Source organism: Jaculus jaculus, unplaced genomic scaffold (assembly GCF_020740685.1).
Source record: "Jaculus jaculus isolate mJacJac1 unplaced genomic scaffold, mJacJac1.mat.Y.cur mat_scaffold_36_1_2353498_arrow_ctg1, whole genome shotgun sequence".
Classification (NCBI taxonomy): Eukaryota; Metazoa; Chordata; class Mammalia; order Rodentia; family Dipodidae; genus Jaculus; species Jaculus jaculus.
In genome coordinates this window covers 840,783-860,940 of record NW_025423492.1, presented here as the reverse complement: position 1 = coordinate 860,940, position 20,158 = coordinate 840,783, and the positions used below count along the sequence as shown (strand labels likewise).

Below are 20,158 nucleotides of genomic sequence, written 5' to 3'. Positions count from 1 at the left end.
GATTGGTCTTCAATTTCTTACCTCATTTTTTTAATTTTACTTATTTATTCGTATATGTCTTTTCGTTCTTGGTTAATAACTTTCCAGGTTGTTTAATTTTTTGTGGCTTTTCAAAATGTATAGTATTGTGTATCTCTTTCTCTATAAGTTCATCATTGGCATACAGAAAGGTTACTGACTTTTGTGTATAGCTATTGTATCCTGCAATTTTACTGAAAGATTTCATCACCTCTACGTGCTTTGTGGTGTTATATTTGGATAAATTAAATATAAAATCATTTCATCTGAAAATAGGGCTAGTTTAAGGTCTTCCTTACCAATTTATGTCTTTTATTTCTTTCTTGTCTAATTGCTTGAGTCAAGACCTCAACTATTATGTTGAAAAATAATGGTGAAAGTGGGTATCCTGTCTTATTCCAGACTTTAGTGGGAATACTTTCAGTTTTTCCTACGTTAGTGTGATTTGGGTCTTGTGTGCATATTAATTGCTTTTATTATATTGAAATATGGTCCCTCCCCCACTTTCTCCAATGTTTTAATCATAAAAGGATATATTTTGTGAGATGCCCTTTCTGCATCTATTGGAATAATCATGTGATTTTCTATTAATGTGGTGAGTTATACTTATCTAATTCTGTATTTTGAAACATCCCTAAAACCCTGGGATGGAACCTACTTCTTTAAGGTGGATGATGCTTTTGTTGTTGTTGTTGTTTTCATTGAGGTAGTGTCTTATTCTAGTCCAGTCCCACCTGGATTTCACTGTGTAGTCTATCTGTGGCCTACCTGAAAAATAATGAAGATCAGTGTGTATCCATTGTTTGGAGCTTTTGCTTGTTGAGACCTCACCTGGTTAACACTAAGTGCAGGATACTAGAAACATCTTGGATCAGAGCCAGACCAACCCCCAGTTGACTCTCTTCTTCCTTCTTTGAATGTCCACCTTCAGTTCCTCCTTAAAACTGTGAAAGTGGCTAAGACCTAAGGTCAGCTGCAATTTCAAACAAGAAAGGGGCATGCAGCTCTATAGTCTCAGCCACTCAGGAACTAAGGCAAGAAGGAAGACCCTCCTTCCAGATTAGCCATGTGTACACAGTAAGTTAAAGGCCCATAAATAGGAACTTAAGCACCTTTGAAAACTTTTGTGGTAAATTTACTAAAATGAACTGTCTACATTTTACTGATAGAGCTTGTGCCTGGTATGGGCCATGCCTTGTGTTCATTCCCAATCATTTTATCTCAGTCCTACCTAGATAACCCAGTTCCTCCCCTTGACTTCCTTTCCTTTTAGAGAATTGAGTGTTGTTGCAGTCAGCTGGCCATAGTGGTGAACCACAGTATGTCAAGGGAATTGCTTTGGATAGGCCAGGACTGTTGTAAAATCTATCAGCTCTCCATTTACACCCTGAAACCTGTGAGAGCAGTTGCATATCGAGCTTGGATTGCTGTACAGTATGGGAAGCTTATGTTATGGGTTTGGGAAGTTGGTGGGTGAGTCTCCATTGCCTGCTATCATGGTATAAATAAGCCATTGGCTTGGTTACCAGATGTTCCAGAAGCCTGATTCTTCATTGACTGCAAAATATTTTTAGAAGGATGGGAAAGGCATGGGTCATTGATTGTCCCCAGTCTTTGAGGACAGATGAAGTGCTAAGTGGTTTGTGGGAAGATGATCTGATGTGGAAGACAAGCCTTGTTGGTGTGAAGGAAGAAGTCATTGTGTGAGGGAGGAAGCAGGAGACTGAAAGTGAGTGGAGACCATGGAATGTGGTCCATTGCCTGAGGGAGGTTACTGCCTAAGAGAGGATTTGACTCTGAGCAAGCAAGTGAGGAGTTAGGGATGATCTGAGTGATGAAAAAAAAAAAGTGCTTGATAGAAAAGAGATGTGGAAAGTGTTCTGAGGGAAAAATGAAATTTGTAGCTGGGAAGCAAAGCTATGGTCACAGCCCATCTGAAAAGGTTTGTGTGTAAATATAGCTTTTTATCTTTGGCCATTTTCCTAAGGATCTATAATCTCTCAATCTCTGCATCTCTGTGACTCTTTTTTTGTCCTCATCCATGAATGTTACTGTCACCCCACATTGCGTCCCCTGAGATGATCTCATTTTCTATCTCATTTGTCTCTGCTTTCTCATTGTCTCTCACTATCTTGTCCTCATGAAGGCTTTCATTCAAGTCTTGGTGCCTCTAGATTGTGGGCTGGAGGACTGATTCCCATTTCTAGGCTGGAAGCCTTTGATTAGGCATTTTCCCTCTTTGACCCATTTATGAATGTGTCTGTGTGATATTTTGGCCTGAGAACTTACTTTTTTTTTTACCTGTAATGATTAACCCAAGATACCACTGGCTTGATTTTCACAGGTTTCAGAATACTGTGTCTTCAATAAGAGTGTAAAAAGCATAGGAATAGTATGAGTTACAATTGTTCCTCATTCTCTGAGGATGGATGTTGGAATAAAAGTGTTGTGGAAAGTGGATGTGTATGAGAAAGACAGGTCTTATTAGTGTGAAGGATGAATTCATGGTGTGAGGGAGGAAGCAAAAACCTGAGGGACAAAAAGGATTAGAGAGTAGTTCCCAAGGACAGTGATTGCCTAAGAGGATTTAACTCTGTAAGAAAGCATGTGAAGGTTCCAGGGATAGTCATGTAGATGCCATAGGCATCTGATGCATTAGGTATCTGGAAAGAGTTCTAAGGCAAGAGGTAATGTGGAGATGCTCTGGGTCTAAAAGTCAGTTCTCAGGAAGAAGATAGGTTTGAGTTCTGAAAGACTGAGGAGAATAGAAATGGGGATGTTTCACCTTATTCCATTATTTAAGACTTCCAAATTCCTGAGAACGTTCATCATTGCAAAGAGGCTGGGTCACTTCATCACATATGCACAGCAAGGAATGAATGAGAACAGCCAGCTCAGAACACACTTTAGGGGTGAATAAAGGACACTCTGCCAGTAACACAATCATCTAGTCGGGCTGTGCCTGCAGGAGACATAAAGAGGAAGCTTACTTTTAATCAGATTGAGACTCTGCCTCAAACAAAGTTAGCAGACATAAGGATTATGTAGAAAATAGGACCTGTTATAACTAGAATGACTCCCTCTTTGGACTCTGACTGCCATGTCATTGTGACCCTTTGTTTCCTAAGAGTGACCCAACCACCCCTCCCAATTATCACATTCTTGGAATGACTCATTCTCCATTTCTATTTAAATTTCCTATAATGGCCTACACCACCTGTTTGGTTATCACTTCCCTCATGTAGCCCAAGCCCTGAGGCATGATGTACCAGCCAGCAAACAAAGACTTCCAGTTCCCACATGACCCAAAAATATCCTGTAGGCTGTTTGACCTGCATGGTCACAGCCCTTGTCAGGTGCCTTGAATAAAATCTGTTCCTATCTTCCCTGTTCCTCACTTTAACATGAACCATGTGAATTTATAACATTGATGACAACATTATGCATATTGTAAGTCATAGAAGAAGAAATATGTGATATATGTGCAGGAGTGTATTGTCAGGGTGTGTCATGATGTCGGAAGGACTATATGTAAGTAGATCTGGTTGTGTCTATCAAGACAGGCTAATTGTTTAGAGATTCAATGTTTAATAATGCAGATCACCCAGTTAAAATATATAGCAAGAGTTTCTTGGGATGGTTGGTTGAAAGATGGGTCAAAAGATTGCCTTTAGATAACCTGGAGTTATATGACTTCCCATTTATTAAAAAACAATGCCCTATTGTATACTAGTTTTCCTGATGTTCCAAAGTTAGTGTAGTTCCTTTTCTGTTCTGAGAAGCATAAAAGCCTGAAGCTCTGAAATACACTTGTTTCAGCCTTGCTGGGATCCCTCCAACCCCAGCCTGCTTCATTCCAACTGACCATTGTCATGAGATCCCACTCCCTGGTAAGTGCCAGTAAGTGCTGGTCGCCCAGCTATCACAGGTCTTCATCCATTCTCTTAAAATGGTCCCTGAGCCTTGTAGCATGTGAACGAGATATCTCATTTAGTACTGATCATTCCACTGTCACGTCTCCACAACTTGGTGGGTTTTGAATCACCCCAATGAACACTGCTATCTGAAAAAGGAGGCTTCTTTAGCCAAAAGTGAGCGTCCCCACCAATACAATGCATCTAGGAGGCTTCAATTGTCAAATTACCAGGTGTGAACCCAAGCATTCATAACACACATAAGTTTATGGGGGACACTTGAATCAAACCACCACAGGAGGTCATAAGTCTTAGGAGAGAACTACTTTTCTTGTGATGTTTATTTAATAAATTATCCACTCCAAAGTGCCATCTAAACTCATTCATGCTTTATTCCTCCCTGGATTATCAAGTTGGCAACCCACCTGGTCTTGTGGAGTAAAACTAATGCAGGTAAGAGAAGGTCGTTGAATTCACAACACAGTTTTGTATATTAGAAATGGCCATGGGCAATGTGACTTGCATGGAGACTCTGTGGAGTGCTTAGGATCAACCATGGGTTGCAGCCAGGAAAACTCAGGGGTATGGTTTGACTGCCAAGAAAAGCTGCTGGCACTGGAAGAAGTTATGTGGACTGTGAGTAGCCTTGCTTGGCAGGTGGATTTTGAATTTCAGAGACTTGTCACTGGAAATAATTTTTGGACTTAGAGACTTATTATGAGGTGTTTGACTTGGAGCTACAGAGTTTCCTGTTTGCCCTCTTTAACTCTTGCATTGGTTGAATATTTCCTTGATATGCCCCATGCCATTTTTTTGCAGCATGAGTGTTTATTCTGTGGCATTATGGGGTTATTACAGCTCAGTTAAAATATCTTGGACTATGGAAATGTTTAAATATCATTGAGGTTGATAAAAACTATGGGAACATTTAAAATTGGACTGAATGTATTACATTTTACATTTATGGTTATGAGTTTAAAGGTTCTGGGGGCAGAATGTAGTGGTTTGATTCAAATGTTCTACAGAAACTTAGATGTTCTGAAGGCTTGAGTCACCAGCTGGTGGGAATTTGACAATTGGGCTTCCCAGAGAAACTGTATTGTTGGGGGCAGTCTTATGGTGGTTATAGCCACCTTCCACTTGTCAGGGTTTGACATGCTCTCCTGTTGCTATTGTCCATCTGATGTTGACCAGGAAGTGATGTCCACTGTCTAGTCATGTCATCAATGTCCCTGTCAATTTGGAGCTTCCCCTCAAGTCTATGAGCCAAAATAAAACATTTTCTACAAGCTGCTCTTGGTCTTTTTTTTTTTTTTCCACCAGCAATATGAGTGGGCAGCAATTCCATTTCAGCTATCTGTGATATTTTGGCCTGAGAACTTCCTTTTTTTTTTATTTTTTTTTACCTGGAATGATTAACCCAGGATGCCACTGGCTGGATTTTCACAGGTTTAAGAATACTGTGTCTTCAATAAGAGTGTAAAAAGCATAGGAATAGTATGAGTTACAATTGTTCCTCATTCTGTGAGGATGGATGATGGAAAAAATGTGGTGTGGAACGTGGATGTGTATGAGGAAGACAGGTCTTATTGGTGTGAAGGATGAATTCATGGTGTGAGGGAGGAAGCAAAAAACTGAGGGACAAAAAGGATTAGAGAGTAGTTCCCAAGGAGAGTGATTGCCTAAGAGGATTTAACTCTGTAAGAAAGCATGTGAAGGTTCCAGTGATAGTCATATAGATGCCTTAGGCATCTGATGCATTAGGTATCTAGAAAGAGTTCTAAGGCAAAAGGTAATTTGGAGATGCTTTGACTCTAAAAGTCAGTTCTCAGGAAGGAGATAGGCTTGAGTTCTGAAAGACTGAGGAGAATAGAAATGGAGATGTTTCACCTTATTTATTTATTTAAGACTTTCAAATTCCTGGGAACTTTCATCATGGCAGAAAAGGCTGGGTCACTTCATCATATATGCACAGCAAGGAATGAATGAGCACAGCCAGCTCAGAACACACTGAAGGGGTGGATAAAGGACACTCTGCCAGCAACACAATCATCTAGTTGGGCTGTGCCTGCAGGAGACATAAAGAGGAAGCTTACTTTTAATCAGATTGAGACTGCCTCAAACAGAGTAAGCAGACAATAGGATTATGTAGAAAATAGGACCTGTTATAACTAGAATGACTCCCTCTTTGGACTCTGACTGCCATGTCATTGTGACTCTTTGTTTCCTAAGAGTGACCCAACCACCCCTCCCAATTATCACATTCTTGGAATGCCTCACATTCTCCATTCATATAACTTTCCTATAATGGCCTAAACCACCTGTTTGGTTATCACTTCCCTCATGTAGCCCAAGCCCTGAGCATGATGGACCAACCAGCAAACAAAGAATTCCAGTTCCCACATGACCCAAAAATATCCTGTAGGCTGTTTGACCTGCCTGGTCACAGCCCTTGTCAGGTTCCTTGAATAAAGTCTGTTCCTGTCTTCCCTGTTTCTCACTTTAACAGGAACCTTTTAATTTTGTGATAATGTATTTATGACATTTATGACATCATGCATGTTGTAACTCATAGAAGAAGAAATATGTGATATATGTACAGGACTGTATTGTCAGGGTGTGTCATGATGTCGGAAGGACTATATATAAGTAGATCTGGTTGTGTCTATCAAGACAGGCTAATTGTTTAGAGATTCAATGTTTAATAATGCAGATCACCCAGTTAAAATATATAGCAAGAGTTTCTTGGGATGGTTGGTTGAAAGATGAGTCAAAAGATTGCCTTCAGATAACCTGGAGTTATCTGACTTTCCATTTATTGAAAAAGAATGCACTATTGTATACTAGTTTTCCTGATGTTCCAAAGTGAGAGTAGTTCCTTTTCTGTTCTGAGAAGCATAAAAGTCTGAAGCTCTGAAAATACACTTGTTTCAGCCTTGCTGGGATCCCTCCAACCCGAGCCTGCTTCGTTCCCACTGACCATTGTCATGAGATCCCACTCCCTGGTAAGTGCTGGTCGCTTACACCTCTGTCTTTCTAGTGCTGGGATTAAAGCAAGTACATCATGCCCAGCTATCACAGGTCTTCATCCATTCACTTAAAATGGTCCCTGAGCCTGGTAGCATGTGAACAAGATATCTCATTTAGTACTGATCATTCCACTGTCACTTCTCCGCAACTTGGTGTGTTTTGAATCACCCCAATGATCACTGCTATCTGAAAAAGGAGGCTTCTTTAGCCAAAAGTGAGAATCCCCAACAATACAGTGCATCTCGGAGGCTTCTCTTGTCAAATTAACAGGTGAGAACCCTAGCATTCATAACACACATAAGTTTATGGGCGACTCTTGAATCAAACCACCACAGGAGGTCATAAGTCTTAGGAGAGAACTACTTTTCTTGTGATGTTTATTTAATAAATTATTCACGCCACAGTGCCATCTAAACTTATTCATGCTTTATTCCTCCCTGGATTATCAAGTTGGTAACCCACCTGGTATTGTGGAGTAAAACTAATGCAGGAAAGAGAAGGTTGTTGAATTCACAACACAGGTTTGTATAGTAGACATGGCCATGGGCAATGTGACTTGCATGGAGACTCTGTGGAGTGCTTAGTATCAACCATGGGTTGCAGCCAGGAAAACTCAGGGCTATGTTTTGACTGCCAAGAAAAGCTGCTGGCACTGGAAGAAGTTATGTGGGCTGTGAGTAGCCTAGCTGGGTGGGTGGATTTCGAACTTCAAAGATTTGTCACTGGTTATAATTATTGGACTTAGAGACTTATTATGAGGTGTTTGACTTGGAGCTACAGAGTTTCCTGTTTGCCCTGTTTAACTCTTGTATTGGTTGAATAATTCCTTGATATGCCCCATGCCATTTTTTGCAGTGTGAGTGTTTATTCTGTGCCATTATGGGAATATTACAGCTCTGTTAAAATATCTTGGACTATGGAAATGTTTGAACATCATTTGGGTTGATAAAAACTATGGGAACATTTAAAATTGGACTGAATACATTGCATTTTACATTTATGGTTATCAGTTTAAAGGTTTTATGCTAATACTTTGTGGCCCATCCTGATATTGAAATTTTTTCTAATAACAATGTATTGCTTCTGGGTAAACAATATCTCTTTTAACATATATTTTCTTAGCTAGTAAAGAAATAGGTTTGAAGTGTCATTTACTAAACAAGTATGGCTCAAGAGAAGAGAAAAATATTCTACTTTATTAGCACTGACATGTGTAACATACACTTGAGCCAAGATGTTTCAGATTGTGTGTGCTCATTCGACTGGAGTTGCCTGTCCTAATGGTATGCACAATGAAATGTACTTGTATGGCTTCCCAGCATAAGCTTCAGTGAAGTTGACTGATGCAACCTGGTATGTTGGTGCCAAAACACCTTGAATTCACTGCTTATATTATTTCTTTTTAATTTTTTTACTAGTTAGTTTTGTATTCAGCAAATACAGTCAGTTTGGTACCATTGTTAGGCTCATCCATGACTTACCCCCTCCCCACTAGCCCCTCCTTGTTGAGGTATATGGGTCATGCATTGTGGAGTTAGCCCACAGTTATGGGTAAGATAAATGTCTCTGCATATCATGACCCAACATGTGGCTCTGGCATTCTTTCCAGCCCCTCTTGTGCAAAATTTCCCTGTGCCATGTTGGGTTCATTTTTGGTCTGCTTCAGGGATTAGGTGTTGGGGGCCTCTGAGGCTCTAGCTCTCTGATTTGGTAGGAGTTGAATTTTCTCTGTGTTAGTCTCCTTCCCCCTTGTGCTGGTATGCAGTTCTTCAGGATAACAGCACCCTTGCTTGTTTTGCCACTTTTTCTTAGTTTCATCCAGGGTCCTTTTGAGGTATGAGGGGTGACTCTCTCCTTAGGATCTACATCTATCTGAAAAAGAGAAGCAGATTCTCCAATACAGAGTAAGTTAGCCCCAGTACAAATGAGATAACCCTTACTTTTTTATAGAGAGCTTAATAGGTGTGGGTACTCTTGTAGCCCATGATTTATGGTAACTTGATATTGGAGAGTGGGCTTATGTTTGGATATGGTTCTGAATTGTTTCCCAGCTCCAGGTATGGGTCGCATACCACTGAGGGGATCAGTTAGCCAAATGAAGAGCAGTTGGTTCGTCACCATGGCTGTGTACCACTATTGCACTTGTGTGGGCATCACAATAGATTATTTGCTGCTAAGTAGGTTAGACCATGAGTTGCTTGGACTGATATTGGTCATTTTCCCCCAGTCGCACATGTAGCACCTTCTGGCACTAGACATGCTGACTGTCTTGGGACTGACTCTCTTCTAGCTTCCAGCATTCCATTCCATTTTACTTGTCAACTGCATATGGTGTCTTCAGCAGCAGGGTCTTACCACTAACCTTTGGTGGGTCATCAAGTACTCTGAGCGAAATCTGTCTGTCTTTTAGGAAACCTTGTAGGTCTCTGATCAAAAGCTGTTTGTACATGATAGCCCCATGCAGGTACTGGGTGTTACAGGTAAGTGCCCAATAAAAAAATGAGGAAAAAGCTAAGTAATATACAAGAGTCAGAGAGAAGAGAGAGAGAGTGAGAGGGAGAGAGAGAGAATATGTAGAAGATTAACGTTAGCCTTCATACTAACCTCTCCAGTGTCTTGTGGTGTAGGTGTTCCATGTAAGGGCCTGGTGAAGGTTCACCCATTTGGTCTGCCTTTTAGGAAGTAGAATTTGATGGTACCATTGCCGTTTGGGTCTAGATTTGTTTATTTTGTTTATTTATTTTATTTTATTTATTTTGTTTATTTTTTCAAAGAACTAGCTCTTTGTTTTGTCAATTGTCTTAATTGTTTTCTTGGTTTCCAATTCATTATATCTCCTCTGATTTTAATTATTTTTTTTCCTTCTGGAACTCTTTTGGATAGGTTTTTCTTCATTCTCCAGTACCTTTAGGTGGATGGTTAGGTTATTGATTTGGGATCTTTCTGTCTTTTTTATGAAGGCATTGAGTGCTATGAATTTTCCCCTGAGGACTGCCTTCATTGTGTCCCATAAGTTTTGGTATGATGTGTTCTCATTGTCATTCAATTCCAGGAATTTTGCAATTTCATTTTTTATTTCATCCACTATCCATTTATTGTTTAAGAGTGTGCTATTCAGTTTCCAGGTGCCATTGGGATTCTTGGTGGGTCTTTTGTTGTTGCTTTCTAGCAATATAGCATTGTGATCTGATATCATGCAGGGAATTATGTCAACCTTCCTAAATATGTGGAGGCAATCTTTGTGACCCATTATATGGTCTATTTTAGAAAATGTTCAATGGGCTGCTGAGAAGAAGGTGTCATCTGTGGATATGGGATGGAAAGTTCTGTAGATGTCTGTTAGCTCTAAGTGCTCTATGGTTTTGTTGAGTTCTCTTACTTCTCTGTTGAGTTCCTGTCAGGATGATCTGTCTATTACTGATAATGGTGTGCTGAAGTCCCCAGCTATGACGGTGTTGGTGGTTATTTATGTTTTATTGTCAAGTAGGTTTTGTTTTATGAACTGTGGTGTCCCTGTTTTTGGCCTTGAATCTTCTGGGCAGACCATGTACCACAATGGAATGTAACAATTCCTAACATATGCCTTTCCATTCTATTGTATTTTCATTTAAAAAAAAAAAACAACCTCATTTTATTTTCTTGAATCATTACAGTAAGATACAGGTAAGATGTTTGTCTTGAGTCCTTTCTTCCATGATACAGCATCGGAATTTAGCGCTTACTGAGTAAGTCCCTACCAAGACATAGAAGAGTGAAGCTCAAATTGCTTGTCCCTCTTTTGTAGTCTTGGGTTGAAGAGAAATATTTCATTACAGGAGTTGGTGTCATTTGAAGACATAGCTGTGGACTTTACCCAGCAAGAGTAGCAGCACCTGGATGTTGTTCAGCAAAATCTGTACAGAGATGTGATGCTGGAGATCTACAGCAGCCTGATGTTCTTGGGTGAGTTCAATGCCTCTGAGTCTCTGAGTAGCAATTACTTTCCTTTGGATTGATAAGTATAACTATCATAACTAATATTTGGTATTGTTTTGATATTGTACTCTTAAACTGACATACTTAATGGAGCATATTATATAGAACAGATTGGCTTTGCAGTACACACATACATAATCACCAGAATCTTTTCAGTCAGGCTTTGCTTGTATAGGAATCACTTAAAATGTAATGTCGCTATTTTGAATACTGATGTATGTGTGTTGCCAAATGCATACTTACTTACTTATGAGAGAGAGAGAAAGAAAGAGGGAGAGAGAGAGAGAGAGAGAATGGGCACACCAGGGCCTCAAGCCAGTGCAAACAAACTCCAGATTCATGCACAATCATGTGTACTGGTTTACCTGGGACCTGGGGAATTGAAATTCAGTCCTTTGGCTTTGCAGGCATGCACATTAACTGCTAAGCCATCTCTCCAACCCTTGCCAAATGCATACTAACTTTCTACTGTTCTATACAACATAAGAAGTTGTTTCTTCCAAATACACCCAGTTAATTTTAACCAGCTCATTGTATCCCTTTTCTTCTACTCATTTTCCATTGCAATTACTTGTTTTATTTTTTACCTTGTTATGTAAACTTGGACCTGTAGGTATAATGAGAACATGCAGGATTTTTTAAATTTATCATATTTCATTTACATCCCATGTCTTTTCTGGGGAGAAGTGAAATAAGACCTATTCACTCCAATTATAGCAGGCTTTTATAGACCAAAGGAAAAATTATAAATTTCACCTCAGTGAGTGAGTTTATTAGTTAACTTGGAAAGCAAAGGCTTCTATCATGTACAATTTTAGTACTAAATGAAAACCCAAATCAGTTTTTATTGATTTCTTTCTCTCTCTCTCTCTCTCTCTTTTGCATTGTCCTTTGAGATAGGGTGTCACTGTAGCTCAGGCTAACCTGGAATTAACTATGTAGTCTCAGAATGGCCTTGTTGCAGTCATGTTTGCAGTGCTGGTAGAAATCACAAGACCAAGAGCAGCTTGTGGGAAAAAGAGGTTGATTTTGACTTACAGACTCAATGTGAAGCTCCATGATGGCAGTGAAAAAAGGCTACTTGAGCAGAGGGTGGATATCATAACCTGACCAACATAAGATGGACCATAGCAACAGGAGAGTGTGCCAAACACTGGCATGGAGAAACTGGCTATAACACCCATAAGCTGGCACCCAACAACAGACTCCCTCCAGGAGGCAGCAATTCCCAAATTTCCATCATCTGAGAACCTAGCATTCAGAACACCTATGTTTATGGGGGACACCTGATTCAAACTACCACATTACACCCTTAGCCCCCATAAACTGATAACTATACATAAAATAAAATAAAATGCATTCAGTCCAACTTTAAAACTCCCCATAGTTTTTATCCATCCTAATGATGTTCAAACATCCCTATAGTCCAAGATCTTTTAACTGAGCCAATTATTAAACAAAAAAAAAAAAACTAAAAGAAACCATAATGTCACAGACTAAACATTCATACTGCAAAAGATGGCATTGGGTATAGCAAAGAAATATTCAACTAATACAAGATTTTAAATAACCAGGGCAAACATCAAACTCTATAACTCCAAGTCCAACAAGTCTACTAAATGACAAATCTCCAAGTCCAATAATTCTAACCAGCAACAAGTCTCTGGAGTTTCAACCCCTCCAGCTGGGCTACTCACAATCCTCGAAAACTTCACTGGACCCAGCAGCTCTCCTTGGCAGCCATCTTGTTGTCCCGGCATCTCCACTGGGTCTCCACTGCAACTCAAGTTTCATCCTCATGGCCCCATGGGGTCTCCATGCAGGAAACCAGCAGACCTGCTTTACACTGCCCATGGCTATTTCCAAAACACAAGACCATGTTGCAAACTCAATGACACTCTCTTTTGTCCCTCCATATTTCTATTAGATTTTTATCTTTTCGGTTCCTACCCAGCAGGAAGGTTTCTATGGTACCAATTCATTTTTGATTATCTTTGTGTATATCTGCTCCCTAAGCCCTTATATCCTTCTTGTCTGTCATTTGACATGCTTCTTAGCAACTCAAGCTCTTCCAGTTTAGGAACCACAGATGAAAGCGAACATGTGATGTTTGCCTTTCACTGCTTGTGTGAGTTAATTTATGTGATTGTTTCATGTCTGGCTTATTTTATTCATCTTGTCCAAAGCCTCCTGTTTCTGAATGCAGAGCTTGCGTGGCTTCAAATATTTTTGAGTCTCTACATCCCTGAATGACTTGTGGTTATATGCCTGAATGGTACTGCAGTTTCCACTGGATCTAGAAAATTGAATTTAGGCTTCTTCAGCACCACATGCTTATAGAGGAACATTATTTATCTACTGAACCATCAATACACTTATAGTGTACAATATTTTTATGTGCTATTCTTCCTTATTTTCTATTACATTCAGGAATTTTGCACCTGTATTCATCAATTGTTAGTGGGTCTATACTTTTGATGTTGTATCTGCATTTTCCAAATCACTTTAATGCTGATCTGAGTTTATATCTGAGAACTTGCCAGTCACTGTAAGGACTGTTCTTTTATAACTGACTTTTTGTTTTGCTCTTGAATTTGCTATTCAGATGTGGTAAGATTCCTGTGAGCCTTGCCAATTTTTTTCCCATAATAGAAAACTATTTCATGTAAACTATTTTTACTTTGTTTGTTTTATGTTGGAACATGGTTTTTATATACATTCACATACTAACAGCAATTCCTTCCTTATATTTTTCCAGTTTCTTAATTTGCATGATTAATTTATACAATCTTGCCTCTACATTATTGATTTGTTTTTGAATCCGTTTTACTGTTTTATTTTATTTATTCACTTCTTCAGTTGAACTCTTTTTCCATTTTCTTTCTCTCTTTTTCTTTAAATGACCACCCTTTTTTTAGCCACCTCCCACAAATGTCATTTGCTGTCTTTCTAGTTTTCATTATGTTCCACTTTATGGTTATTTAAAGTCAGTAAGTGTAAATTCATTTATTTTTTATTATTTGTGTGAGGTGGGTCTTGTGGTGCCAGTTTTTGTCCTAGAACATGAGAGGCTGAGGTTGAAGGGTCTTCATGAGTATGAGGACAGCCTGGAGATACAGCATCTGTTCTTGATCTACCTGGGCTAGTCTATACCAGGTAAAAAACAACAACAACAAAATGTCATTGTATTGCTGTTCCATGACACTTGATGGAGATATTTTCAATGTCACTTCAGGGAAAGTTTATTTAATGAACACCCGGAGTATAAAGTTTCTCTAGGCTAACTTTACATTTCAACCAGTAGAGATCTATGGTAGACATGTGGCTGTTATTTTATGGGAGTCTACATGATATAACATATTGGCACAATTTGTACATTATTTCCCAATTACAAGGAACTGTATGACCAAACCAGATTCAGTCTTCAAGCTGGAGCAAGTCAATGCTCACTTTTCATCAGAAAACTCATATAACATTACATATGAGAAAATTTGTACAAGTCTTAAAGAATAAAAACTCAGCTTATTCATCAGGCGTGGTGGCGCACGCCTTTAATCCCAGCACTCAGGAGGCAGAGGTAGGAGGATCACCATGAGTTCGAGGCCACCCTGAGACTACAGTTAATTCCAGGTCAGCCTGGACCAGAGTGAGACCCTACCTTGAAAAAAAAAAAAAAAAACAACTCAGCTTATTCATCCCTAGAACTGTCTATATATCTTGTCCATTGAAAAAAGGAAAGCTCTGAGCAAACTTGTCCAAATTATACATCAGAGATTGCCTGCATATAATGCTTAAGAATCTGAAAAAAAAAAAAAAACCTACACTTTATGCTTTAAGTCATAGTTTAGTGAACTTTGGAAAACATGCAGACTTTATTCTTTTAGAATTGGTTTGTGGGATGTACATGGAAGGACTTAGAATTTTGGTCTTGAGGAACCGTGCAGTGATGTAACAAAAGTTTCATGGGCAATTGTGGTATGTTACAAAAATATGTTAGAAAAAGCTAAAAGCAGTATGTGGTATGGGGCATTTTATGTAATAACCGCTTCTTGTGTTCTGATGACTTCCTGGGTACTGGTGGGAGAGTGTTGAATGTAAATAGAATCATCTGTTGCTGGCACATGGACCATGGACCACTTGCTTTACATTAAAACAAGGGAGAGAGTGCCTGAGGTGATTCCACTCTGAACAACTAAATTGTAGATAGGGTTTTCACTCTTGCATAGGCTTACCTGGAATGCACTATGTATTCTCAGCCTGATGTTGATCTCACAGCAATTGTTCTGTTGCAGTCCAGTTTGCATTGCTGGTAGAAATCATCCAACCAAGAGCAGCTTGTGAGAAAAAGGTTTATTTTGGCTTACAGGTTCAAGAAAAGTTCCACAATGGCAGGGGAAAACAATGGATGGTATGAGCAGAGGGTGAACATCATCTCTTGACCAACATAAGGTGGACAATAGCAACAGGAGAGTGTGCCAAAGACTTGCATGGGGAAACTGGCTATAACACCCATGTGGTGGTTTGAATAGAATAGATGGCCCCTAATATATTCAGTTGTTTATTTGTTTGTAGTTTGCATCTTTAGCCACCTGGCTGGAGGCAGTGTTACTGGGTGGATCTTAAGGTGTGGTGGTGGGTTTTAGGTTTCAATGTAAAGATATGCAAAGTGGGTCTAGCTGGAGTTCCTAAAGTGTGCTGTGGCTTTTGACCTTTAGGCTTGTACTTTTCTCTTTCTGCTTAGTCTTTTGAAGGCAAGCCAGCTTCTTCTGCCATTTATGGAACTTTCCCTGGATCTGTAGGCTTCAATAAATATCCCTTCCTCATAACTGTTCCTGGTCCGGAAGTTCATCTCAGTGAACCCGAAGCTGTTTGCTACAACCCATAAGGCCACCCCTAACAAACACTCCCCCCAGAAGGCATTAATTCCCAAATCTCCATCAACTGGGAACCTAGCATTCAGAACACCTAAGTTTATGGGGGACACCTGGATCAAACCACCACATTCTGCCCCAGGCCCCCATAAACTGATATCCATACATGATGCAAAATATAATGCATTAAGTCTGACTTTAAAAGTCCCCATAATTTTTAACCAATTCTGATGACGTTCAAATATCCCCATAGTCCAAGATTTTTTAACTGAGCTATAATACCAAAAAATAACCTCAAAAAACCCATAATGGCACAGAATGAACACATTAGGCATAGCAAAGAAATATTCTACCAAAACAAGATTTAAAACAACCAGGACAAACATCAAACTTTGTAACTCCAAGTCCAACAACTCTACTAAATGACAAATCTCCAACTATGATAATTCTAACCAGCAACAAGTCTCTGGCATTCCAATTCTGTCCCTCTAGCTAGGCTACTCACAGCACTGGAAAACTTGATTGGGGCTGGCAGCTTTCCTTTGCAGACATCTTGTGGTTCCAGTGTCTCCACTGGGTCTCCACTGCAATCCACAGATCATCCTCCTGGCCCCATGGGGTCTTCTTTTTTTTTTTTTTAATTTTTTTTTTTGTTCATTTTTTATTAATTTATTTGAGAGTGACAGAGAGAGAGAAAGAGACAGAGAGAATGATTGAGAAATGGCGCGCCAGGGCTTCCAGCCACTGCAAACGAACTCCAGACACGTGCGCCCCCTTGTGCATCTGGCTAACGTGGGTCCGGGGAACCGAGCCTCGAACCAGGGTCCTTAGGCTTCACAGGCAAGCGCTTAACCGCTAAGCCATCTCTCCAGCCCCCATGGGGTCTTCTTGCAGGCATCCAGCAAACCTGCTTCACACTGCCCATGGCCATTTCCAAAACACAGGGCTGTGTTGCAAACTCAATGACACTCTCTTCCTGCCATGGACTGACTCTCAGGGAGATCAGGACTGAGGGAGAACAAGGGCGAAGGCTCAAGGAGAACTCTGGATTCGGCGAGGAAATGACAGACAGACACACTCTAAGTTGAATATGCTGCTGCGATTTACTGAAGTTTTCATTAAGGTTTTATACAGATTGAACAAGTGATCTCAAGAATTATTAATCTAAACAATCTTAAGTATTGTTCTATTGTGAGCATACATGCAGTGTTACCCATTTTCTGAGAAGCACGTCTCGCACCATTGACCACAACATTATATGAACAGAAACTAGGGCAAAAGGTGCAAGGTGAATAACAGGTTACTTATTTCTTATACCCCAAGGACTGTCATGCCCCAAGGACTGTCATGCCCCAAGGAGTGTCATGCCCCAAGGACTGTCATGCCCCAAGGACTGTCCCAAACCATCTTTTCTCCACTTATTAAATCATTTATATAATACTCATATTCATTATAAAAGTGTTTCCATCCAAAAGACCACCAATATTTTAAGACTGGTGTAATACTTTCCTGAAATTCTCTTCTTTCTTGTTTATTGTATAAACACCAAGGCTTACGCTTCCTTGCTAAGTGTTCCATAAATGGAAGAGAATGCCATAGCCTCCTTTTTCCTTCATAATTCACCCATCTATTACCAAATTCATCATATCCTCCCTCATAGGGGAGTGGATCTAAGTAGTTTCCAGCTCTAGGAGTCCACTTCGGTGGTGTCCACCATCTGCCCTTGATCAAGTACTGAACCTATCCCCCAGGAAGTTTCCTGGTGGGAATGCCTAAGTTTTGCAACTCCTTTTCTGCAGAACTGTCATGCTTCTTATGAACATTACCGATCAACATTTCTACTTTCATTTTCTCAGGCTCAGTATCGTTCTCAAATATCATAAGCTGTTTTTGCTCTACACCATCAAAAAATTGTCCTAAAGTTAATTTTTTATTCTTAGTAGAATTATACATTCCCTCCATTGCCCTAATTATAGGAGGGGCACATTCAATGCTCAGATTGTTCCTTGTACTCTGATTGCGTGCATGATTACTAGTAAGCGTTGAATTAGCTGTTCTTAGACAAACAACTAGAAGGAAGCAGGAAAGAAACAGAGCGCAGAAAACAGCCCATTGGCGCCAGCAATCGGGTCTTCATGACTTCATGGGCAGCAGGAACCATTACAGTAACTGACTGCCAAGGGGTCACCGGGGGCATCCCTCCGAGGAGTGCTGGCCCTCTGTCCTCAGCTCTCTTCCAGTGTAGAGGCATCTTTGCTACACAGGCGAGGTCGCCGTGGACGTAGCATCTTCCCTGCATTTCTTATACTGCACAATACCAGATAGGGCTCCAATTTGTTAATCCAGGGGGAATAAGGCGGGCTTTGAAGAACAGGACACTCCTTGAGCCCTCAGACCCCTCCCAAAGAGTCTACATTCTTCCTGTTGCCCCATTGTATGTCAGATGGCCCAGTCTCAGAGGTTGTAATTTCAGTAGCAGCTGAATGGAAAGCAGTTTACCCAAAGATTTTTCTTTCTGTGCCATATCCCTCTGCTCACACCAGTTAATTTCTATGCAAAGCAACCCTCCACAACTTCTCAGGACATGGGCATAACAGCAAGCCTCACACAAACTGCTAGTCCAGTCCAAGTAAAGCTCTTTATTACCCTCATAACTTAGCTTCACAGTCCATAGTTCTTACTGCATTCAGGTCATTCAACTCTGACCAGAACAGTCCATCAAGATGTACTTACAGCACTGCAAGGCATCTCTTAGGCCAAGGTTTCAAATACTTCCACATCCCTCTTGAAAATCAGCTCCAAAAGGCCAAATCCACACAATCATGTGTCTAGCAGCAATCACTCCTTGGTAGTACTTTACTGTTGCAGTCAGGTTCACATTGCTTGTAGAAATCACCCAACCAACACCTTCTAACTCTATCTCCCCAGTGCTGGGATTAAATTCATGTGCCACCATGCCTGTCTGAAGACTCTTTTGAAAGGAGATCTAAAAAGAATGATCCTACTCTTCGAGGTCATGATTTCTTTCACTACTGAATCAAGAATACAATTGTGTCCTGCACACCTGGTATTGGTTTATAAGGCATGAAAACTACATGGGGTGAGTCATGATGCATACACAGTACCAGTAGCTGCTACTGGCATATAGGCACGGTGTGATTACCCTAATGAGGAGGCTGATGAGGCTATTGGGAGCTAGTCCATGGATTGCATGGAGACCTGAAGATGTTTTGGATATACTAGGACTATACAAAGGCTACCATGTATCACCGTTCACTCAGGATGGACGTTTTCCCTGGATATTCAGCACAACTGGAAGTATAGCCTTGGGAATTTTGGACACTGTCAGTCACTAGTTGTGATACTGGACTTGGCCTGCAGATGTTTGATGTTTCCTTGATGGTTATTGAGTTTACCTCACATATATTCAGCACATTACACCTTGCAGTCTTCGTAGTTTACTTAATCTTCCTGTAAATATCTATACTGAGATGCTTCATAAGAGTAGAAAAATATATTGTTGATCCCCGGTGTGGGGGGGGGGTGGTTATGTACGAAACAATGCAGGCCATTACCACTGTGGTTTTTTTTTTACATACGAGAGCTAAATGTTACTACCACTTTGCTAGATACATCAGTGGCTGTGATAACAGAAAATTGAAAAATAAGGTTGAAACTGAAATCAAAACAATCTCCCTTAGAGACAATTGGCATCATGATACAAGGCACTGTGTGAACTTTTCTGGGAGAAAATCGATCTACATTCTGTACAAGCACTGGAGCCTCTATGCAATAACATCCACCCGCCAGGAAAGATGAACCCACCAGTGTACTGTGGCACATAAGTGATGGGTAATCAATCAACTTCTTTGTCATTGAATAAGAAACTGCTCGGTGGGTGGTGACTCATGCCTGTAAATGAGAAATGAAAACCTATGGCACAGAACTAACCATGGCGGTGGCACACAATTTTATTCCCAATACTCAGGGAGTTGAGATAGAATTGGTGGAAGTTCAATTCAAGCCTTCAGCTACAGAGTGAGTTTCTTCTTGTCAGCCTGGGCTACAGTAAGATGATGCCTTGAAAAGAAATGAGAAACTTATGGCATGGTTGGTTATAGGCATCAAAGGGAAGCTTCCAATGAAAGTTCCCTGACATAAAAGAAATTATGCTCACCAAGCAGCCTGCCTCTAAATGTATATGGTTAAAACTTTTGATAATCTTATATTCACTGTTGATTGGAAAATATTCTTGTTGCACATAAAGACAAGTAAAGGGGAGATAAAAACTCATCTAAATGAGGACATGAAGACATTTCCCAGTGCTTACCACTAGAAGAGTCATCTTTG

The 20,158-nt window shown here is 40.2% G+C and overlaps 1 pseudogene; it reads left to right on the top strand.

The window, feature by feature from the left end:
• Positions 1 to 20,158, top strand: part of LOC123457324 — a 104,036-nt pseudogene that overhangs the window by 64,147 nt on the left and 19,731 nt on the right.